Below are 25190 nucleotides of genomic sequence, written 5' to 3'. Positions count from 1 at the left end.
TGTGTGTGTGTGTGTGTGTGTGTGTGTGTGTGTGTGTGTGTGTGTGTAGTTGCCTCTGGGAAAGTAAATACTCATGAATAATTCAGTGTGTGAACAGGGACAGAGGATGACACACGGTACCAGTTAAAGAGAAAAGGTGGATCTATTTTTAAAGTGGCTGAAAAGTGGTAAAGGATCACTCATTAAAAATACTGCACCTTGGGGAGGGGCATGCGTGAAGAAGGGGAGAGGAGGAGGGAGGGGCTTATGGAGGGATACAAAGTGAATAAAGTGTAATTAATAAAAAATAAAAAATAAAAATACTGCACTTGACCCTCTCAGCCATGGCTTGTACTCTTCTGTGCTTGCTGACAATGGCAAACCCCTCGATTCCCCCCTCCTAGTGCCACAGCAGTTTCATGTTTGCTCCAGAGGCTCACCCTGGGTACCTGGCTACAGCAGCAAGGATAGCTCCTGTGAAACGCATCTGGGACTCTGATTTTTAAGCTGAGCTGGGCACTCATGTTTTAGAGGACAGGTTATCAACCCCAAAGGGAGTCTCAGTGAGGAAGCTAAAAAGAGAACGGAGGCCTTCAAGACTTTATGGAACCAGTGAATTAAAAAGACAGGAGAATCCTAAACTACTATCCCCAAGGAACAATCAAAACACACGTCATAACGGGTGCTTGACATTGTGTGGGCTTGGTGAGCCACTGAAATCAAGTTTCTTATCTGGTGCCAACTTCTGATTCACAGCCTGGGATTTTCCTTCTGAGGGAGATGTAACCTCTGTCACATGGCAGGGGATATGCTGTTTATGACTCTCAGGCAGAGAAAACAATAGGAACCCACATTATAGTAGGCTAGTGATAAGCATAGGGCACTGTTCTGACTGTATCTCAAATATACCAAACTACTGTGAGCCAAGCATGGTGGTGCATGCCTTAGTGGCTTTAATTCCAGCACTCGGGAGGCAGAGGTAGACAGATCTCTATGAGTTTGAGGCCAGTCTGGAGTAAACAGTGAGTTCCAGGACAGCCAGGGCTGCTGTTACACAGAGAAACTCTGTCTCAAAAAACCAAACAACAACAAAAACAACACAACCTACTGTGGAGAAAGACCACAGATATATGGCACTCTCTTCAATGTTTAAGTGGCAAGAGCTTGGATTTTAAGACACTGCCTGGTTATACACCAGCTGTAGCACAGACCATCTATGTACCCCAGCCAAGACCTCCCTAAGTCTCAGCTTCTTAGTGCATAAACTGAAAATAATAATTGTATTTACTTCACAAGAGTGTTCACTTGCCCAGATCCAATAAGAATGTATGGCAAATGTCTTAGTTTGATGCCTGCCATATAGGTGCTCATATTTTCTAAGCATTCATTTCTTGCTCTGACTCTAAACATTTGGAAAGCAGTGGCTATGCCAAATGCATCTTTCGATCTCTTGAGAGCATAACAGAGAGGCAATTCAGTAAACATTTGTCAGATCGGCTGGCTTCCCTAAGCCGTGTACCACGAGCAGCAAGCACAGTAGAAAATGCGTTTCTCCTGTCCACAGCCCTTGGTTGCTCACTACCTTAACACTCCTTCCTACCCACAAGTAGGTATGTGGGAAGGCAGACTGTCCCATAGGCATGAAGGAAAGGTGAGAGTCAACAGGAAAACAAATGCATGGGCAGTATCCCAGCTCCCCAGAGTGCTGTCCTATTGATTTCCAAGTGTCATTATTAATAACTGGCAGAGACAGAATGTTCTTCTAAGATGATCGCATCATCTTACAGTGGCACCTCATCTATCCCTCCATTGCCCCAGCAGCTGAAGGAAGAATTTCCCTGTTGCTAAGTAAGACCAAGGGTCTGGCCAAGGTTATTGTACTAGTTAGTGAGACCCTGGTATTTTTAGCCTTTGAGTCTTTCTGTATCCCTGGATGGCATAACTACTGCCCTGGGATTCCCTAGTACGAATCTTTTGGGACATCTGTGAACAAAACTGTTTAACAAAACACCCATGGTGTAAATGGCATCGGATACAATTCTCCAAAACATCTACCTCAGCTCGGAGCCCTCAGTTATGACTGCAGCTTGGCTTAGTCCTTTCCTCCTGGAAGAATTACATTCACCAGGCAGCCCAGAAGAATGCCATGCAGAAAAGGAGCAAGACGAGGGTGAGACTTTTTCCTCTCATAGACGTACGTCAGAGCAGATGCCCGTCCTGCAACCTCATTCTACTGTAATAAGAATCCCATTCCAACCCTTGCCATATGCAGTCATTCAGCCTCCTGGATACAACAGAGAATAGTGGCCCAGGAAGAAAGGAGGATCAGGGAGGCCTGGCAGGAACTGTGAATGTGCATGCTAACAATGCCCAAGCAGAGGGAGTCTCTTATACCCAAGCCTCTTTGGCCTCCCTCCTGCCATGGGCTACAGCTAGGTCCTAACTACCCATCCCTATGAGAGTGCCCTCTGTTGGAAACAGTGAACATGGCAACTACCCTGGGATATATCTTGCCTATAGACACATGGAACACAGAATATGCTAGGAGCTGTGTCATCCTGGACACCAAAATAAAAGGCTTTTAATCACACCGAGGTGTACTGGAGAAGGTAGCCAGAATGGTTTCCTAGCCTAGAGGATATGTTCCAAGGAAGGTCTAAGATATCAAAGGCTAGGAAAAACACTAAAAAAAAAAAAAAAATTCCTCTTCTGCTTTATATAACGAACAGAATAAGGAATCTAAGTGGTCCTCTGAACACTGAACAGAGCAGTAGCATTACCAGAACCCCAGGAGAAATGGTGCTTAAGGCAGATGGGAAATAAGAACCAGGCTCTAGGACAGGAGAAAGTTGCCTAGACCCTGAATGGCAAGAGTTGCATGCTCCTAAGGAAAGACTGATACTGTACTACCAAGCTTCCCTCTCCTCTGAGTTCCTTGAGGCCTCTGAGCTCCAGACAATCAGGAATGGTATTGCTATGTTCCCTGTCATACCTCATACACAGAGAAAAGTAGAGAGAAAAACCGGAGTGGTGTTGTTTATTCTTGGGGTCTAGGTGAGGGTGTGAGACTGAACTTGTGAAGGAGGGCACATTAGACTAAAGGCTGTCCCAGTCTCAGTGCTATTGTTCACAAAAGGGACCCTAGCAATACAGGCAAATTAAACTCCATGAAAGCTATAGCCAGAGAGCCAGTGAGATCAAGATAGTGCAGAACATGGCAATATGCAAGTAGAGACTGGAGCGTTACTGTGACCCTGGTGCAACAGGCCCCCAGACCTCAGCACAGCTAAGGTCATGATGGAAATACCATTCAGGCCTTGGAACCCTGCACGTAGGCAGCACCACCTGCTAAAAAGAGAACAAAGACGCGGTCCATCAAAGTCCATAGTTCTGGGAGAGTGCCTAAGTGTACTAACCTTGCTTTTGGCTTCTGTAGTTTCACTTCTGGCTCACTGTTCTAGCTAGCTGAGGTGTGTCAACCCAGGATCTGGTTTTTGTGCTTAAAAGCCCACCCTGAGACTCAGGACTGCACTCGGGTCCCAAACAAACACCCAGTGTAGCCACGGGTAAGCTTTTCAAGATTTATTGGCTTGCACAGATGTCCAAGTGTTCTTCTCTGGTAGACACCTTACAACTCAAGGGTTGGACATGGGTCCCGATTTTAACATCGTTAATGTGAGGGTAAGGAACCTTCTCTCCTTCCCTTGGGAATACTTTTAAGTGTGTTCAGTTTGAGAAACGTCAGTAAGGATGAATTCTCCCCTCCTTTTCTCCCTTCTTTTTACCTTTCCCCTAGGTTTTTTGAGCAAACCCCTCTTGTTCTGTTGTGCTAGTTTCCATCTAGGGATAATGATTCCCACTGACCTGCCTGGTTAGCAACTCAACAGGAAAACACCTCCCACCACAAAATGAAAGCAGACTTCAATGGCTTTCCCTCTGGCTGACTCTTATGTAAATGAGCTGCCTGCAGCCTGACTCACAGGAACTCAAAATGGAAAAAACAGAGAAAAACAGTATAGTTCAAAGGTAAACTCGAGCCTCGCCTATGCAGTGAGGCTTCACTGCTGACACCCAGCATGCTGCCAGGAACTTGGCATGGGTACCAGCACTTGAAAGACAACTAACTCACTGGCACATTTCTGAGGTCACCAAGGGCCTTAGCTATCTATTCCTCTTGTTTTTACACAAAGGAAATTAAAATCCTAGAGAAGTAGAATGAGAATATATCATCATCTTTCTGTAGAACTGAGTCTGTGTCCCATATGTCAGTCTTCTGAGCTCAGATCTTGGGGTCTGAGCTTCCCCCCTCCCCCCGTCTCACCGTCTATCTCTCACCATGGCTGGAGACGGGTCAGTTGGTATGCTGGGATGGAATGCAGCTTCCCTTCTACCCTCAGCTCTGCCTAGCTGTGAAGCCAAACCCAGGCTATCTAGCTCACCGGACCGTTTTCGACACTAACAAAGGCCCCAGCATGACCCCATAGAACCCACGGTCCTCACAGACTTGGTAATTAACATAACTGTGATCCTCACAGCACCAGGTTCTTCTCCCTTCCCTTTCCCTGCTTTGCAAGGACCCCATAGGCAGCAGCTGTCCTAGCTGACTGCTCCAAACATTAAAAAAGAACACTCCCATCTATTCACTATGGAGAAGAGGCAGTTATTTTGAATCTATACATTATGCATCCCTACTGGAAAGAAAAAAAAAAAAAAGAGCAAAATCACATTACAATCCCCTGTGACAGATTTCTGCCCCCCAAAACAGAAAAGCAGTCTGGAATTACACCTAATTCCCAACTCCACAAAGCTCACAGCTCTCCTCTCTTCTGCTCCTAGCTGGGCAGCTACAGAGGTGTTTCAGAGACTCACTCTAATGACAAAACACCCTCGACACAAACGACGGGCTCTGACTGATTTAGGAGGCAACGTGCACAAATACCTGTGATCTGGTTCTAATCTTGTGTGCTTCTGTTCCAATTATCCTGCATCAACGGTTTAAACATGGGAACTGTCTGCCGCATATATCCAGTCTGTTTTAGTGGAGAATAAATCTAGGCCATTGTGCCCTTTTCTCTCCCAGGCAGAGCAGAAGTCTCAGGGCCCTGATTTGGCCAGATCTGCTCTAACTCTATTCAACTCTTTAAGGATTCAATTAATCATAAAGCCATTTCCATTCTGGGCTCCATCTATCTTGTCTCCTTCAGGGACTAACAATCACTCACTCTGTGTTTCTACACACTAGGTGAGCTGAAATTAAGACTGATTTCATCTCAGAGTACTCAAAAACAAAATTATTTCTTGAAGAAATTTTCAGAGATATTTTAACTTTTTGTTTGGATAAAGATACTTTTTAATAGGACATTTTTTGAAACTTCAGAATTCTTGACTTCATAACACACACACACACATACACACACACACACACACACACACACACACACACACCCTGCGCACACCACCAAAAACCCTAAGAAAAAGGCAGTTCCTTGGAGAATCAGCCAAACCTAGAGCTGGATGATACAACAGTCAATCTATCTTTGAACAAAGCGTGGACACCCTCAAAATTGAGGGAAGAAATGGAGCTGAGTTGATAATGTATACATTATTTTAAGAGACCTAATTAGTCATCCATCTTGGGGCTAGTGGACTTAAATTATTTAAAGCTCAGACTTACTTTTATTTTAAATAATCTATTCAGGAGGGGGAAAAGGGAACCACATTGTTTTAGCATTCAGAACCTCTGAAAATCTCCAGCTGGCCCTGAGGTCTCTAAGTCCTCCCATTCCTCTACAAGACAAGAAATGTGGCTTTCATCTTATATAAGCAGCCTGGTCTTCCCCCCTTCAAAAGAAAAACAACAACAAAAAAACATTATTAGCTCTCCTGAGAAATACTTTGGGTCCACTCAATCACCCCCTGTGCCCCTGAAGACAGTCTCTTTAAAGGGACCATGAGAGAGAAGTGGCCAGGGTTTAGGCAATCGACCCCCCAGAAGGGGGAAACGTCCTAGCTCACCAGTGGTTTCAATAGGGAAAATGCACACCGCCAGGCTCCTTACTCTTAATTTAAGAAGCTGTGAGGTCATAAGCTTGCGGCCTGTTCAAGTCTACAGTTTTAGTGGCTGAGTTGTACCTAGCATGGGTTCTGAACTGTTTTGTTTTGTTTTGTTTTGAAATGGTCCCATAAGGGATGCACTGCAGCCAAGAAGGCCCAGCATGTGGTTTCTTTATGCCTTAACAGCTTTCAAAATAAGATCTTGAATTACACAAACTCCCAATCAGAACTAATGACAGCCATTCCAAACTTAACATCAAAGATGCTTTGTGAGTCATACTGGCTTTAAAAAGCCACCAGCAATCATTTCATAGACACGACAATCAAATACCTCCTCCATCTGAACAATAAATTTTGCCTAGTAATAACTCTAATTAATTAGAGCACTGTCATTTTTAAATGTGTCAATGTAAGCATTCTCTCAAAACCTTCCAGCTAAGCCATTTTATAATTACAAAAAAAATTACCTCCTAAGAACATCTTCATGGATTGATAAAACACAATGTTCAAAATATATTACTGGATTACTGGATGGGAAGATGCATTATAGAATTATGTCTATAAGAGAGCAAAGTACAGGTTATATATATATATGAAAACACTAAAACAAAACTCATTATTTTTCACACCAACTAAGAAGTTAATTAAATAAAAAGAACTTCACAGAGAGGAATCATGCATTTGCCTTTTATGTGAAAGTGACTCAAACATGAATAAGTGTCTCTGGCAGAAACAGCCAGAGTGGCTGCCTTGAGGGGAAGGGACCTGGCACAGTGGATTGGGAGTCAGCATGCCCTTTGTGCCCTTTGCACTTTGAGCCATGTGACCATATTACCAATCAGAATTGAAGATATAAGGGATAAGTGAATTACCTCAGACACTGACCAATCAGTCACATTCCATGGGGAAACAAGTCGTTCTCAGCCCTTAGTTGCATGGCTCTAGTGAGCCTTTGTGTACAGACTTCAAGAGCACAGGAGCAAGAGTAGCCGCAGCAAGAGCAAAAGACACTGGGTGATTCTGACACCTATCTGTGGACAGGCTGTAGCAGCAAAGAAGAGGAGTATGGAGACAAAAGGAAGAGAGGGAAGGTGAGAGAGGAGAGGCTAAGAGGAGAAGCTGGACTTTGTACAGCACGCCCAGTTGTCCACTAGGCACCTTCTTGTCGATCAGCCTCTGGTAGTTTCTCACCTTTACAGATGTAAAAATTCACTGTGAGTCATAGGGCTGGGAAGGGGCTTTGTGTGATCCTGGCAGGAACACATCCCTTTAGATCCCAGGAGCTCTCTAAATGGGCAAGAAATGCCACATGAAAGCCCATCCTAGCCTGGAAACCGAGCTTCTGACTCATCTTCTCATTCTGCCGCCAGCTGGCTCAGTGGTTTTGAACAAATCTCTTTTGCAGAGGCACTGAGTGGGAAGTGAGGCCCTTCCATGCAGCCACTGATCAGCTGTTCTCAGTCCTTTGGCAAAGGCATCTAAGCAACAAGGATTCCATATTAAGTGACACATGTATGCTCCAAAGCTTATCCACTCTTGTCTTCTTGGCGGAGAACTGTCCCACAAATTTACTCTGGGCCCATTTTCTCCTTGGCCTATGCTTTTCTTTGAATCTCAGCTCCTACTCTAAATTGGGTCTAAGCTTACCCAAAAGAACTTCCCATCAAAATAAGGATTGTAAAATGACTCTTCCTTAGAATGTGGGTGCCAGCGTCCCTCTAGGTGTCAAGGTCTCTAGGACCGCCAGAACTCCCGGTCTTATATACTACTCCATGTCATGAAAATTAGAGGTAACTCAGAGAGGGCTCCCAGGACTGGACAGATGGTTTCATTTTATTTTCCCTATGTTTTCCAGCTAGTTTCCCCCTTTTATCTTGCTTTTTCATTCTACTAAGCTTATAGCCTTCCGTACTCTTCTCATTTTGTGGGTGCTGTGCAGGGCAGAGTCCGGGGCAGGAGTCTCTGTAGTCTACATTATCTTGCACTTTCCAGTCCAAGACAATGTGTTTTCTGGCATGGGGACCAGAAGCCATGGATGGAAGCGAGGGCACTAGGGTATCCTTTCCCAGCAGCCTGTCTGTATGGCTATGGGACTACAGCAACTGATTAAATGCAGAGTAAAAGTGGAGAGAAAATGGGATAGAAATAAATTAGCCTTAAACCTCAAGGTTGTGATTGCAAGTGAAATGCAGGCTGGGAAGTAGCTCTTGGAGAGTTCCGTGAAACAAAGGAATTATGGATTGTCCGACACAAGGAACTCCTTATGTTCTACAGGCACAGGACAGGCTCTTCACTCAGTCCCGCTCATTAAACACACTACATACTTCTGAGATAATGAGACCCAGCCAACTTCCTGAAACTGAGGCCCTCCCACCAACACGTCAGAGCAGGGCTGGGAAGGATGGTAGTCAATAGGGCAAAAGGGTCAGTATTTCCTGCCATCTTTCAATTACTGCCCTCTCCCTAGCCTTTGCATTTCCTCTCTCTAAGTAATGGATACTGTTACCAGCACAAGTGGAGATGGGAAAGAACTTTTAGCTGATCAAAATTCAACAAGTAAAACGCTAAAAAGCGCTTGACTGGAAGCTTAGCAGTGCAATGCAGGAAGAGTCCCATCTATGGCCTCATGACTTAAATAATTAGGGAAAAACTTCTTAGTATTTAATTAATTTATTTTAATTAATTTATTTGGGAGGAAGGCTGAGACAGCGTTTCTCCTCTGGCTGTCCTTGAACTCACACAGATCTGCCTGCCTCTACCTCCCAAGTGCTAGGATTAAAGGGATATGCCACCACCATGTTTTTAACTAAAAACATGCTTACTCCAGTCCAATCACGGTTATTCCTTTTTTCCCCCACATGGTGTGTGTGTGTGTGTGTGTGTGTGTGTGTGTGTGTGTGCATGTGTGTGTGTGCATGCAATAGGACAGAGGGTGCTAACAGGTGTCTTCCTCAATGACTCGCTACCTCTTTTTTGTTGTTGTTGTTTTTGAGACATGGTCTTACTGAACCTGGAGCCCACGTTTGGCCGGCAAGGCTCAGGGGTCCTCTAGTCTGCTTGCCCAGCACTGGGTTCAGACACGCAATGCCATGCTTGGCATTTTACATGGCTGCTGAGGATCTGAACTCAGGTCCTCTTGCTTGAACATGTTACCAATTGAGCTACTTCCTTAGCCCCTAAACAGGCTGGTGAGAGCTGTTTTCAGGGTACACTGCCAATGGGGGATCCTGCAATTCTCAAGCTTAGCCTCGGAGGGGTTCACAGTCACCTCCTGTACTAGCTAGTTTTGTGACATAAACTAGAGTCATCAGAGAAGAGGGAGTCTCAATTGAGAAAAATGCCTCCATAAGATCCAGCTGTAAGGCATTTTCTTCATTAGTGACTGATGGGGGAGGGCCCAGCCCATTTTGGGTAGACGCATCCCTGGAATGGTGGTCCTGGGCTCTGTAAGAAGTCAGGCTGAGAAAGTCACAAGGAGCAAGCCAGTAAGCAGGTGGCTCTGCATCAGTTCCTGCCTCCTGCTTCTCGTCAGGCTGGAGTTCCTGTCCTGGCTTCCTCTGATGATGAACTGTGGTATGGAAGCATAAGCTGAATAAATCCTTTCTACCCCAAGATGCTTTGGTCATGGTGTTTCATCACAGCGATAGGACGCTGACGAGGGTGAGGAGGAACTCTTAAGACATCTCCTGGTGCACATCTAATGCGCAGAGAAAGGAAGACTTAGATGCATCGTAGCTACCATTCTAGATATGGGAACTAGCCTGAATAGAGAGACTCTAAGAATCCCAACCCTTTTCTCTTCATATCATTCTCCATAATCCCCTAATATCATCTTCAAATGTTGTGCAACCAAGAAGGACACATGAGCCCTCATAAAAAACACTTGGAGGAATGTCCCTGTCAGATCTTCACACTACAGGAGAACACAGGTTTGGTCATCTGAGTTTACAGTTCAACGCTACCATAACTTATCTGTGGGCCGTTAGAATATATCCTTCTCTACAAAACCAGGACACTACTCTCAGGTTGTTACAGTGATTAAATGTTGTATTATATGGACAGTCCCTGACCCCCACCCCAGCTCCTTTTTCTCATGTCCTGTCACACCCAAACACGCCTACGTTAGCTCAGTCCTCCTTACACAGGTTCTTCAAACCTTTCCCATTCCACTGACATCAAGGGAGTAACAGGACCCTTGAGCACACGTGGTTCAGTGATAGAGTGTTTGCCTGGCATGTGCAAAGCACTGGGTTTAATTTACAGAACAGCAAAAATACATACAGACATACAAAATAACAATTTAAAAAATCACATAGTAACAAACTTGTGTTGGGTTTAATTTCCAGAACAGCTAAAATAACTAAATAAACAAAGAAATACATAGTAAAATTAAAAAGCTTACACAATTTTTTTCTTTGTTTTTTTTTGAGGGTTTTGTTTGTTTGTTTGTTTGTTTGTTTGTTGAGACTGTCTTTCCACTGGCTGGTCTGAAACTTGCTCTGTAGACCAGGCTGGCCTCAAACTCTACTGCCTCTGGCTTCTGAAGCTGGGACTAGAGGCATGTGCTTGCTACCATATCCTGCCATTTTTTTTTTTTTTTTCAATACAGAGTCTTGCTAAGTAGTGGACACTGGACTCAACTCACTATGTAGTCCAGGCTGGCCTTAAACCCACAGTAATCCTCCTGCCTCAACTTCCCAAGTATAGTGCTTGTAACAGGATTTATATGTGTGTAACCACCATACCCATATTAATTAAAAACAAAACAAACCCCAGAAGCCCAGCACTATATCTCCACGGTGGTATCACTCACTGTCCTGGGCGATGTGACAGAAGAGCTGACAGAAGCAGCCTGTGGGGAGTGAGTGTGCTGGCTTACAGCAGCCACCACAGTGGAAGGGCGTGGCAGGGGGAGCTGGCTGTCATACCACATCTGCAGTCAAGAATGCTGATGCTCACTCTCTCCACAGACAATGGATGCTGCCACCCGAAGTCTGGGGTGGTCTCCCCTCAGTGAAACTTGTCTGCAAACACTTTCACAGATACCCTAGAGGTTTATCTTTGGGTTGATTCCAAATCCAGCGAGGGCTGACAATGAAGATGAACCCTTAGACTAGTGAAACTTGTACTTGGCACAGACAAAGCCCTGGGCTTTGTCTGTAAATATCTAGCACTACAAAAATAAAAATATACTGGCACCAAACAGAAAAAGAGAGAAGCTGAGTCACTGATAACGCCCTGAATTATCTTTTCCAATTTCAAAACCCAGGTAACTTTATGGAATACTTTTTCAAAGAACAGAGCAAATAAACCCTATCTTGCTTAAAGCCACATGTGGTAGAGGCTCTCAGTGGTGCCCATGATCTGTTTTTGCATTCCTCCACAGCAACAGGATCTTTGCTGAACAAAGACTGCATTTCTCAACCTCCCTAGCAGCAAGGGCTCGCCATGGGACCTAGCTTGGGCCACTATGAAGCGTTATTTGACAGTCTCTGTATCCTCCCAAGAAGAGTCTCAAGTACCTCTGCCCACATTCATAGCTCTCTTCTTCCTTGATCTTTGGAGGAAAAGGTAACTTCTTAGACATGGTGTCCTAGGCATCTGAAACTGTTTACATCTATTTTGTTTATGGCATTCTCTCGATTGCAGCCAAACTCCAAGCGTAGACTGAAGCCAGACACCCCCTACCCAGAGTATGAATGTTTGACTTGCCTCTAACCAACAGAATGTAGTAAAGGGGACAAGATAGATGTTACTGTATGTGATTATCCTACAAAGACTAGCATCTAGTTACTGTCACACAAGCAGGAGGACCTGAATTTGGTGTCCGACAACCATATCACTGTGGTAGCATACACCTGTAATGCTAGTGCTGGGGGGTTGTGGACAGGAGGCTACTTGGGGCTCGCTGGCTTAACCAGTGAGAGACTATTTCAAAAAACAAGGTGGACAGCTTCTAAGCAATAACACTCAAGGCTGAGCACTGGTCCCCATAGTCATACATGCACACTGCACGTGCATGCACATACCATCACACATGGACACACATGGACACAAGACTAACATCTGTTTTTGCTAAGAAATATTCTTCCTTAGTGGTTTTTTAAAAAAAATGTCTTTGAATTAAAAATTTTGAGAGAGAGAGAGAGAGTGTGTGTGTGTGTGTGTGTGTGTGTACACGTGTGTGTAAGAAAGCATATGCATGTAATGAGCAAAGGACAACATTTAGGAGTTGGTTCTTTCCTCCAGCCCGGGTTCTGGAGATCAAACTTCGGCCATGAGATTTCCACAGCAAACACTTTCACTCACTGAGCCTTTGTGCCACCCACTTACTGTCTGAAGAAACAAACTGCCATGGTGTGAGCAGTGTTTTGAGATGGCCATGTGACAAGGAGCTGAGAGAACCTTCCAAGCACAAAACATGCCTCTAGTCTGACAAGCTATAAAAAAAATGTGAATTCTGCTCACAATCACACAAGCTCAGAGGAAGATGCTTCCCAGTCAAGTAGCACATAAGACTCAAGCTCCAAGAGACACACTGGGCTACCAAACCTCAGAGGACACAGTTAAATCATGTGGACTCCTGATTCATGGAGACTGTGATAAAAAATATCTATACATTGTTTACAACCTCTGAGTATAGTAATTTGTTAAGTAGCAATATATAACACAATGACCAAGAACATTCATTAATGTAGGGATGATTCGCTATTAGGTAATATATAAGTAGGTTCACCAAAAAGTAGTCTCAGAAATATATTATATGATCATCCTAATAGAGGCAAAAAGAAATAAAATCACCATAAATTCCTAAGCAGCCCTTGATGAAATCAACACACACAACTTTATCAGACCTACCTAAGTAAATAAAAACACATATACATAAGTAGATAAAGCATAAATACAAATACAATTAAATGCCAACATCATGCCTTATGATCAAACACAGAGAAATCATGCTTGTCAAGAACAGAAGTAAATGAAAGCATCTGTTAGGACCATTACAGTAAAAAGGGAGGAACATTTAATACTGTTGGCTGGCATTTTGATTTTTGTTTATTTGGATTTTGTTTCTTTCTTTCTTTCAACGGCCAATAGCCATTTCCAATAACATTCAGACACACCCACCTTTTGAAAACAAACATGGTGAATATCTTTCAGTACTTTCAATAAAGAGAGCAGGCAGCATGGAAAGGTTTGGAGAGAGGAGAGAGGGAAAATGTAAATGATATAATTGCTTTAACTTCAAAATTTTTGAAGGTTTTGCTTTTGATGCATTTCAAATAAAGTCTTGCTATATACCTTCCTCAAAAACAAGCAAACAAACAAAAACCAACAACAAAAACCCCTTCTCAATTAGTATAAGAAAGCAACAAAATTCCTATCATATAGGATGCTAACGGGACTGACGGAACATCTGAGGCTAGCCTGAGCTTCATAAACAAGGAGGACCCTGGGTAAGATGATCAATCCTCACTCAGAAAGACAAATGGATGGACACTGGAAGGAGAAAACAGGAAACAGGAAAGGAGCCTATCACAGAGGGACTCTGAAAGACTCTACTCAGCAAGGTATCAAAGCAGATGCTGAGACTCATAACCAAACTTTGGGCAGAGTGCAGGAAATCTTAGGAAAGAAGTAGAAGAAAGTAAGATCTGGAGAGGACAGGAGCTCCACAAGAAGAGCAACAGAACCAAAATACCTGAGCACAGGAGTCTTTTCTGAGACTGACACTCCAACCAAGAACCATTCATGGATATAACCTAGAACCCCTGCTCAGATGTAGCCCATGGCAGCTCAGTCAGTATCCAAGTGGATTCCCTAGTAAGGGGAACAGGGACTGTCTCTGACATAAACTCAGTGGCTGGATCTTTGAAACCCCCCCCCCATGGGGGAGCAGCCTTGCCAGGCCACAGAGGAGGACAATGCAGCCAGTCCTGATGAGACCTGACAAGCTAGGGTCAGTTGGAAGGGGAGGAGGACTTCCTCTATCAGCGGACTTGGAGAGGGACATGGGAGGAGATAAGGGAGAGAGGGTGGGGTTGGAAGGGAATGAGGGAGGAAGCTACAGCTAGGATACAGAGCAAATAAAATGTAATTAATGTAAAGAAATAAAAATTTAATTAAAAAAAAAAAAAAGAAAAGCAACAAAACTCAGGAACCAGTATGTCAAAAGCTGAGAAAGAGGGAGCCGGGGGAAGGAAGGATGGTATTGAAGCCTCCCCGCTGGGACTCAAACAATAGGTAAAACTGACTTTGGGTTTATTCAACTATGTACAGAAAGAAGCAAATATGCCAAGACAAGAGCCCCTTCCCAACACGGGAATCATCTCAACATTTATCCTGGGAGTTTATCACCTGGGGTCCTAGTTAAAGGGCACCTGTGTGAGCAATAACTGAACAACAGAGCCACAAAGAATGGGTGAAAAGCACACAACAGAAGTGACAAGTTCAAGCTCAGGCCAGCCACATGTTGTTTGACAACCTTGAGTATTGGGGAAGTGTCAAGTGTGAGCTTCATGTGAAATGGTCCTGGATTATTAATTAACTCCAGGCACCTATCAGAAGACAGCATCAATCCTTTCTTAACAAAGGAAATTTCCTTATTGAACTCAAATGATTTTTTTTTAAATGAGTAGGTCAGGTATAGTGGCCTATAATCCTAACACTAAGGAATGGCTGCAAAATAGAAGTCTCCAAATTAGAGGCCTTGAGCTACATAGTGAGTTCAAGGATTCGAGGACAGCCTGAACCATAGATCCAGACTGTCTCAAAACACCAAAAGAACAAAAGCAAACAAACAACAATTGAATAGAGGGAAGACACCACCGGGCAAATGACAGCTGCGGAAGGAGTTGGACTATACCAGGAGTGCCAGCGTTAGCTCTCCTGCACGCAGGCAGCTTGCAAGTGTCACAGTGAGCAAGCATCTGCAAAAAAGAGGGTCAGATTCCAGCAATCAGAAACAAAACTTCTAAAATTTAGAATTATACGCCATGCCTAAACATTTAATGGAAAGATTCCATAGTAGATTTGGTACAGCAGAGGTAATATTAATAAACAGAAAAACAAGCTATAAATAATTATCCAGACTCCATCAGGGATGTGACATGAAAAGAAACTAAGCAAACAGGCTAAAACACAGGACAAACGAGTAAGAAGGCCCAACATATACAGTCAGTTGGAGCCCCAGGAAAAAGAGAGACAACAGAGACAGTATTGGAGAGATTGCTGGGAATAGTCTAGAAAGGAGAAAGAAACAAATTCAGACTACATGAGTTTAACACATTTCAAGAAAATATGTCTTGGCCACAACTACACATATAATCATGCAAAATACTAGAAACTTCAGGAGAAAGTCTTCACATTAGCTGGGGGGTGGTTCTTTCAAAGTTAGTGATAGCAGATCTCAAAAGGAACATGAGGAAGGCACAATAGAACGCATGTTCAACTGTTTAAGTAAAGGTTATCTAGAATTCCACATTCAGAGAAAATACCCTTTGAAGTTAAGAACAAAATTATAACAGTTTTAGACAGAATGGAGTTTGACACCTTACATAATGCGTACCTCTATGTACATACTGTGTGCATAATAAATGTGATCATACATACATGGATATATATGTGTGTATAATGCACACACAGGTATTGACGTGTGATACTTACGTTTCAACAAACCCCTTCTAAGTTTAAAAATGTATTTAATGCCCCCATTCGACTGAACAACACTGCTGGTTACCCGTGACTGCCTTGTGACTGGGAGCTGGGCTTGCTTCTGCTCAGCATTGACAAGAGTGCTGAACCGATCCTGCTAACTAGGGTAGGGAAGAGCAGACTTCACAACATGAACTGCGGCTGGCATAAATGAGTGTTGTTTCTGCACTATCACCAAGTGTTAACATATGTGGAAGGAAGGGGGTTATGTGAGACGGAGATACTGCATTCCTGGAGAACTGAGTGCACAGTCTTTTCAGGCACATTTATTCAGGACATTTACAAAAGAAGAATATTACGGTATTAGTCAGCTTCACATTACTATCACGAAATATCTGAGACAGCCAATTTATAAAGAGAGAGGAAATATTTGGATTCAAAATTCCGGATGTCCCAGTCCACGATCAGGTATCCCACTGCTCTCCGTCTCTGCTGAGCACAAGTCACAAGTACTGGAATAAACACAAAACTCAGGAGCCAGGGGGCAGGCAGACACAACCCAATTCCAGGGACTAGCTCAATGCCACTGCCCATTAGTGTCCCTCCCCAGGGGTTGACTATCTCCAAAGAGGCTACCCTGCAGCCCAACCCTCTAACGCGCAGGCTTTTAGGGGACATTCATCCAAAACCCTAACAGAAAACTAACCATATAGAGAAATCTCAAACTTATTTCAAAGGACTAGTAATTGAGGGCATTTATCTGGCTATAGCTCCATGTTCATAACAAAAACACTAACTAGAAACTTTCCACTATACTTGGAAATTGAGAAATATAATTTCATATAAACCAAAGAAACCACAATTAAAATTTAAATCATTTCAATTGAACAATAATCAAAATGCTACATATTGAAATTCTCAATTCAATTAAAACAATAATTAGCAGGAAAGTCCTAGAAGTGAAAAATACAGTCATGTAATACTAAAAACTTCATGGACGTGATAAATACATTAGACACACTAAAGAAAAAAAAAAAAAAACTGTTAAGTGAATGAACTCATCCAGTGTGATGATTGGGTTTTCATGCTACTGTGTGAGATGTGTTGCCTCAGATTTTGTTATGATGTCAGCACATTATCCATCTGACATGGGAAAAAGAGAAAAAAAGAACACGTGAGAGATGTTAGAAACAGATGGCCTAATATCATCCGCAAATAGAGAATATGGGGGAAAGCCAATGAACCATATAGTACTGGTAATAAACCAGAAAATTTCCATAGCTGAAGTCTGTAGATTAAAATAGCACACCGAGAGCCAAAGAGGACAAATTAAAACAAATCATACTTGGACATATAATCATGAAATTTGCTGATAATTAGATACGGATAAAAATAGTTTTAAAAATTGTAAAACTAACTGCCCCTAGAACGCAAAATTATAAAACTGGCAATATGCTTGCCATGGTGGTACATGCCTACAACCCAGTACTCAGGAGGTGCTCACAGCCACCCACAGTTACAGAGGGAGTTTAAGACAGCCTGGCATGCATGAGACCCTGTCTCAAAAAGGAAGTGGAAAGCTGGAGAGATGGCTCTGCAGTCAAGAGCACTTGCTGGGCTCAGTTCCCAGCAAGGTGGCTCACAGCTGGGTCACTCCAGTTCCAGGGGATGCAAAGCCCTCTCCTGGCTTCTGAGAGCACCAGGCACACGTGTGACACACATTCATGCAGACAAAATTGAGCAAATCAATTTTAAAAATTAAAATAAAGTGGAGAGCCATTGAGAAAGACACCATGATCAAACCCTAGCCTTCACAGGCGTAAGAATGAGCACACACATGTAGACACACATCACGTGATCATCTGAAGGAGAAAGGCCCTTCGGCTCAGACTGCTGGAATTCTTGGTCCTTCCACCTGCTGTAACTGCTTGTTGAAGGAGATGTGTCATTGTGGTGGAGGTGGAGGCTTCAAAAGCCCACACCAGGCTCAGTCGTTCTATTTCTCTGCTTTCAACTTGCAAGTTAGGATAAAAGCTTTTAGCTACTGCTCTAGCACCATGCCTGCCTGCCTGTTGCCATGTTCTCCACCATGATGGTCATGGACTCCCCCTCTGAAACTGTAATCAAGTACCCAGTTAAATGCCTTTTTTTATAAGTTGACTCAGTCATGGTGTCTCTTCACAGCAATGGAAAAGTAACTAAGACACACAAAGTCTAACTATATGATGTCTAATAAAAGATATGTCAAAAATACAATGCTAATAAAGACTGAAAAAAGAGAGATGGAAAAGATACATGCAAGAAAATACAAGGTTAGTGGATGTATTAATATCAAACAAACTTTAAGACAAAATAACTTCCATAGAAACAAAGATACTTCTATCTAAAGATACACAAGGTAAAGGCATGAAGTTACTAGAATCACATGAGCATATATGTAACAATAATAGCTCAAAATATGGCCAAAAACGTGTGATTCTAGGAAGAAACAGAAACAACCATAGTATAGTGCTTTGAGGTTCTCAGACTATAAACGGATGGTTTTTATCACAAGTGTATTCCAGAGCTGCCCTGGGGGTTAGAATTTTGGCACAAATATTTCTCTTTGTGCCCAAAGCCATATGAACAACTCCTTTTGACTAGCAGATTTTGTTTTTATGCCATTCAGAGGTCTTAAATTTTGTCTCCTATAACTTTTGAGCAGAAACTGGAGACTTTCAACCATTAGAGAATGGCAATGTCCCGAGGCAGCTGTCTGTTCCAGTGTTCTGTGCCCCTTAGGATTTAAATTTTACTTGGATTTAGGATTTCTGTATTTTCTTTTAGAGCTACCACATAAAGGTTTGATGTTACTAATTTCCCCTGAAGTTATATAACAATACTATTCTACCATTTTCTTGCCTGGTGAGTTGAGCATGTAAAGAAATGTTTAAATAGCTAATCTAGCATTTCCAGGTATTTTGGTTCTTGAAAAAATTATTAAATGTAAAAATCCCAGATCTACTCTGCTTTGTTTTGTTACTATTTTAAATTTTAACTACAAATATAATACATACTAGGTAATAGTAAAAAATCAAATAAAATGAAGTATAGAAATTGACAAGTCCATGCTCTTGGTGACTCCCTTCTTCTCTGATTTTTAGTGATTTTAGTTTTGGGGTTAGACCATTTATGCTTGAAGCAGCCACATAGACTTATACTCTGTAAAGTACTGTAGACTTGGGTACCCATTTTTACTACTGAAAGCATTTAATTTTGTTGGGGAAATAAATGAAAGAATTGATAAGCTACAAAGAAGTTGATGTATTAAAGAGTGAGGTTAGGTGTCCAGGCAAATAAATGCTAATAAAATTGAAGATAAAGAAAAGAACTTTGAGGGTTGGGGCTATGCAAGGAAGAAATTAAAAGAAGCATTCAATAGTGAAAAGTCTGAAGGCGCGACAAAGGGAATGTGGAGGAGGCAGGAGCACATCACAGAGACAGAGTGAAAAGAAATTTGAGAGGACAAGCTCATTAAGCAAATAGTGCCTCCCTCTCCAGAATGAAGTCTTGATTTCTGCAGTACTCAAGGCAGCTGGTCAGGCTTAAAGCTCATTTTCTATTTGTCATTAATTGTCATCTGAAAAACACTAATCAGCTTTTGAATGCAGCTTAGGTGCTATGGCTATCCAATTGCCTGGGCCAGTCTTGGTTATTATACTAATCAATTTATTAGAAACATTATTTGAGCACCTCCCTTGTCACTGGGAGAGTGTAGAAAATTAAGAACTTGAGGCAAGATGTCAGACTGGTCCTAAGGGTCAAATTTAAAATTTTATTTAAATGCTGACAACTCTAATGTCTGACCTCATCCCAGTCGCTAGCCTTATTTTCTGGGCCTTCAGCCAGTGGGGTAACATACTCATTTCCATGACCTTAGGTTTTAAAGGTTCAAGGTGTGGCATCTGAATCATCCACTATTACATCATTAATAATAAAAAACAGCACTCTCCATTCAGCCTCGTTCATTATCTCAGAAATAACTCATCTCCTAGGTATCACTTCCATTCATTCGTTTCTTCATTTCCTCTTTATGATCATTCACTTAATCCCAGACTCTGTGTCTATAATAAATAGTGAAGTTAAAATTTAAGTTATCCTATCCTCCCTGGTACTACAGAGTAAGGGATATGAATAGCTAATCAAACAACTACATAATTGCAAACTGAGACAAGTACTCTGAAGAAGCAAGAGGAACATAAGAGACTTCAAGAGACCTGAGAGACCTGGGCAGTGGTGGCGCACACCTTTAATCCCAGCACTTAGGCACAAAGAGTTCTAGGATAGCCAGGGCTACACAGAAAAACCCTCTCTTGGGGAGAAAAATATGACAGGGATTTTGGAAATTTATCAATATTCAGTTCAGTTACAAGGATCAGTATGAACATTAACTGTGATTAAAAAAATAAAGACATTTAATCATTTAATTACCTTGTACATGAATATCTCCAAACAGCACTGTAGTGTCTCCAAAGCATCAGAGAAGACACAGGCTCCTGTCTTTTCCCCTCTGTTATCCTCCTCAGCTTACTGGCTCTCTGTCCTTGTACTTCTCACTTCACTGGTCCAAAGGCTCCAAAATAGAGACAGTCAAGGCAAGAAGCAGAGGGTGAGATTTCCCTCTGAGCTTTGTACTCACAGGAGCACAATCCTTCCAGAAATCTTTCTAACTGATATCTCTTTATGTAGCATCACTCAGAACTGGATCATATGCCCATCTCTAAACCAACCCATATCCATAGACAATGCAATTGCCATGCTTGCCTTAGAATAGCCATGCTTCATTTTCTAGCACAGAGGGAGGGAGCTCCCACTTTGAACAAGATACTGAACTTACAATGTTAAGGTTCTTTAAAGTCAATGAAAAGAAGAAATCGTTTATCAAGATTCTTAAAGTTAATGAAAAAGAGAAATGGTTCAGTAGAGAACAACAGTGGAGATAAAAATCCACAAGAGAATGAAGGGAGAGCAGAGACCGAGATATTCAAAAGTTTTAAGTTGGAGTAACTATAATAATTGTGTCAAGAATAAATGAAAAGGGAATGTAAGAAGAAAAATCTAGTTTGTCAAAGAAACAGTAGTGGATTCTACTTTTTCTGCTTAGAGTGTGAGATTCAGCCACTTTGGTAGACTCCAGCATCAGGAAATCTCAGGAGAAGGGCTGAATGTGAATGCAGACTTTGGAGAGCCTCACAATTAGAGGGGATTTGAAACCACAGGAAGAGAAAGAGTCATTAGGAGATAAGTAGGGAGGACAAAGCTGTAAGAATCCTGATGAGTAGTTACAACTGGAAGACAGAAAAAGAATGATGTCACTATAAAAGAAAAGGTGAGCTGGGGATGTAGCTTGGTAGAAGAGTCCATGCCTGGCCTGTGTGAAGCCCCAGATTAGATCACTAACACAGAAAAAAAGGAGGGGGAAAACAACAATTACAGACAAGAGGCTATAGTGACAAAACAGCTAAGAAGAACAGTTTCTAAGAAATATCTTAGCTGACATTGTTGACTGCTATAGAGGTGTCAATGATGGCAAAGTACCTATGATAATGTTCATGGACAGAGGGACAGAAACCAGAATGTAACTGTAGTGGGTTTGAGTACATTAACATATGCACCTTGTTAGTATCCTTTTTTTTTTTTTTTTTTTTTTTTTTTTTATTCTTTTAAGAAATTTGGAAACATAGAGAAGGAAAACAAAGGTTGGTAAGTTGTACTGGCGGTAGAACAGAGTCAGTGTATACTTTATTCCTCAGTGGACTAGGAGGACCATGACTTAGAGGAGGAAAACTGAGGCACACAGATGGTGATGGGGAAAACAGAGAGGGTACAGGCCACAATAGAGGCAACAAGTATGTTCCACGGGGATCATGGAGACAAAGGATATAAAGCATAAGATGAAGACATAAGAAATATGGCTAGTCAGGCAGTGGTGGTGCACACCTTTAATCCCAGCACTTGGGAGGCAGAGGCAGGCAGATCTCTGTGAGTTTGAGGCCAGTCTAGTCTACAAAGTGAGGCCAGGACGGCCAGGGCTATGACACAGAGAAACCCTGTCTTCAAAAAAAAAAAAAAAAGCCTGTGAAATTGTCAGCATTGATAGTATGTGAGCCCACGAGTCCACCAGGCAGAGAGATGGCACAGCTTAGCACAGACACTCACCAAGGGATGCAAGGCAAGAACCCGGGAATGAAAGGCTCAACACAGAGGCAAGTCGTGGTAATAAGACACTGGCCAGATAGTTAAAAATTGATAAATAATTTTTTACTGGGCTGGAGTGCTGTCTCAATGGTCAAGAGTACCCATTGCTTTTCCAGAGGGCTCCAGTTTAGTTTCCGACATTTACATGATCGCTCACAACCATCCATAACTCCAGTTCGGGGAGATCTGATGCCCTCTTCTGATCTCCTTGGGCACCAGGCACACAAGTAGCACACACACAGCAGACAAAATACCCATATATATAAAACAATCTAAAAAATTATTTTAAAATTAATTGGTAAACCTTTGGGAAGAGCACAAATAAGGGAACCACAGCCAAAAGAACATAGGGCGGGCATATGCAATGCCAGGCGCACACTCATTCTCTAAAGAAATGGATACAGCTCAAAATCTGCCATGAAAACTCCAAGGAAGATGCCCAGGAGAGCAGCTGTAGAACATGCCCTTCTCTGTGGCTGATGACACATGTACATCCCTTTGTGTACTGGTTAAGTCTCATCACACCATACACACTGTGAACAGTTCAGATAAAAGCATTACACGCAGTTGATAAATGCATAAATTCATACACGTGTGAATATAAATACGGGCCACTAACTACAGATAGAAAACAACAAAAGTGCAGGAAAAGAGAATGCAAGAACAGCAAAGCCAGTGCTCACTGGCTCAAGCACACCAGTTTCTTGATAGTTTAACTCTTGTCAGTTCAATGTAAAGGTTACATTCAGGGAGAAAAGAGCAAAGAAAAGCACCCAGTTCACAGAGAAGCAATAAAACCAGATTACAGAAAGCTATATAGCTTTCGAAATTCACAAGGCTTTTTAAAACTTCCTTTCTACAGAAGCAAAACAGACTTGTCTGAGACTCCTGGTAGTTCAGATTGCAGGTACACTTACAGGGGCCACTGAGGGGTGAAATCAGGTCACAAAAAGGCCAATGAAAATAACTGACCTGAAGAGGAAAGGGACTTTTAAAAGAAAGTAGCTATGAAAATACGAATCTGCTAATGATCACCATACCAATTTCTGCATATCTTATACAGAACTTCACCTACATTATTATACATGGGCAATAAACAGCAGAAAATGAGTATGCGTGACCCACAGTTGGGTGTTAATCGTGTTTAAGTAAAGGAACAAATTCTATTTCAGTAGCCATGTCAATTATATTTCTGTCATCTTTTTTCTTGATCTCGGAATAATTGACGTTTAACATCGGGGAAGAGATCTCTTCATCCACAGAAATGTGTATGGAAGGACTTATTAAGCAATTAACCCAGGTAGGCAAGTAAACACTCTCATGAAGCAGCAACATCAGCAGCAAGAGACATGATGGAACACAAACACCTTAACGAAGACAAACAGAACAACAGGGAGGAAGGAATGTACTGTAGGAAGAAATGATGCAAGAATTTCCCTATAGGAAAAATTGATAGCAGGAAAGGACCCATCATGGTGAGGTAACGACGATACTGATATCATTATTATGGGCAAGTGCTTATACATTTTTATTTGCTACTCACCTTTATGAAATGCACTGGACACCTATTATTGTTCCCAGTTCAAAAGGTTTCCCACAAGTCTATGATTCCAGGATGCTATTTCTTGAATGCCCTTTGGCAAAGAGCAGGATTATGTAATCACTGTGACTACACATCTGATGCCTGCAGCAGTTAGGGAGGTGCAGAGTCGATACTTAGGACATCAAAAGTAAGTCATGCAAAGCAGACAGCAGCACTGAAGCCAGCCTCTATGCACAGAAATAGTCTCACTTGTGTCAAGCTTCTCTTTGCATAAAACACTGACATTTTCCTGGTGTTGGGAAGCCTGGTGTTGGCTTCCAAAATCTCTGGCACCATACCCTGCTGTCACTGTAACAGCCCTCCAGTGAGCTATCAAAAACCCAGCTGGAACACTTTGACTACAGAAGTGTGCTTGCCATCAAATCACTAAATTGTAATATTTTATATTTATCTCTATTAATTTTAGCATACTGTATGAATGCTAATAAGATCTTACACTAACAAAGTCCAGTCATGGAGACATCATCGTAAATCCACACATTGTCACAGCATCTCTTGAGGTATGGTTTGCTTCTCAAGTCAGGGTACCCTTCAACAAGAAAGTGGCATGAAGATGCTACTATTTCTCCAAAATCTACTTTCAGAAGCAATGGCAAGAGACATGCAGAATATCATATTCATGCTGGAAATATTTTGGAATAAGACAAAGATTTAAAAAAATGAGTCTAAATGAAGAGGTGAGTTAGTTCACTGCTGGCTTGAGAAGCAAACAGTGAACCTGAGTACATTCTCAAGTCTCTACAACCGTATGCGGGGAGATCCTGGACTGAAACCATAGCTATGTTCAGAAGCTGCACAGGAGAAACTGGGCTTCCTGAAAGACTTTGGCTTTGGAAAGTGAGACCAAGGGAGATGGAGGTATCCTGGAGGCCAGAGCCTCCTCTGTCAACAGCACTACCACAGGACAGCCACAGCCTGAAGATTAAAGGCAGGAAGTGATAATTAAGGAGCAAAGGCTTGCTTGCTTGCAGCTTCTCCCCATGGGACAACCATCCTTCATTCTGCTATGAAAAGAAAGGATCAGATTAAGATTCTAATTAAATAAGTAAGATTGGATTTTAAAAAAGTAAAGTCTTGTCAAACAAACTCCATGATGGCATTCAGACTAGACTTTCTCCTATCTTGCTACAAACTATCTACGCAAGGCAACACTAACAGTCACCACCCCAAGCAGGAATCAGAGCATCTGTTTCTATTTGAGAAATATAGATGATCTTACGACATTGTGGCAGTATAAAGATATCCTGACCTTTTTAAATGAATAAAATGGCTTGATACCTATATATTTCTCCATATCCATTTTTTGAGAAGCTCTACTGCTCATCTTGCCTAATATGTTTCCCAGTATATAACAGACTAACAAGACTCCATCCAGACAATACAACAGCCTGACTGCATGATTGATTCCAGCAACCAGGGGAAGTCACAGCCCCCACCAAAGGCCCATTGTCTTGGTCAACTTCATCACTCATTCACCAGCTGTAGCTTCACTCTCTGAAGGACCAACTCCTGTAGCTTATTCTTGTTTCTCACTACTTACTACATGTGAGCGGTCCCTTTATTCATTTTTACTAAAAAAGAAAATAGCAGACCTGAGATCTGCTATTAAGTGTCTGTACATACATACATACATACATACATACATACATACATACATACATAC

The 25190-nt window shown here is 42.1% G+C and overlaps 1 protein-coding gene and 1 non-coding gene across 4 annotated transcripts in view; one reads left to right on the top strand and one right to left on the bottom strand.

Moving 5' to 3' along the window:
- Sil1 (SIL1 nucleotide exchange factor) overlaps positions 1 to 25190 on the bottom strand; it is a 222164-nt gene that overhangs the window by 28302 nt on the left and 168672 nt on the right. The window lies entirely within an intron of this gene.
- LOC129690267 (small nucleolar RNA U13) lies at positions 16727 to 16836 on the top strand. Its single transcript, XR_008722268.1, has one exon. It is a non-coding gene; the product is annotated as a small nucleolar RNA U13 (small nucleolar RNA).

Source organism: Psammomys obesus, unplaced genomic scaffold (genome assembly GCF_907164565.1).
Source record: "Psammomys obesus unplaced genomic scaffold, mPsaObe1.curated_primary_1811, whole genome shotgun sequence".
NCBI classification, from domain to species: Eukaryota; Metazoa; Chordata; class Mammalia; order Rodentia; family Muridae; genus Psammomys; species Psammomys obesus.
The sequence above is the reverse complement of the archived record's forward strand: the minus strand, read 5'-3'. Positions and strand labels throughout refer to the sequence as shown.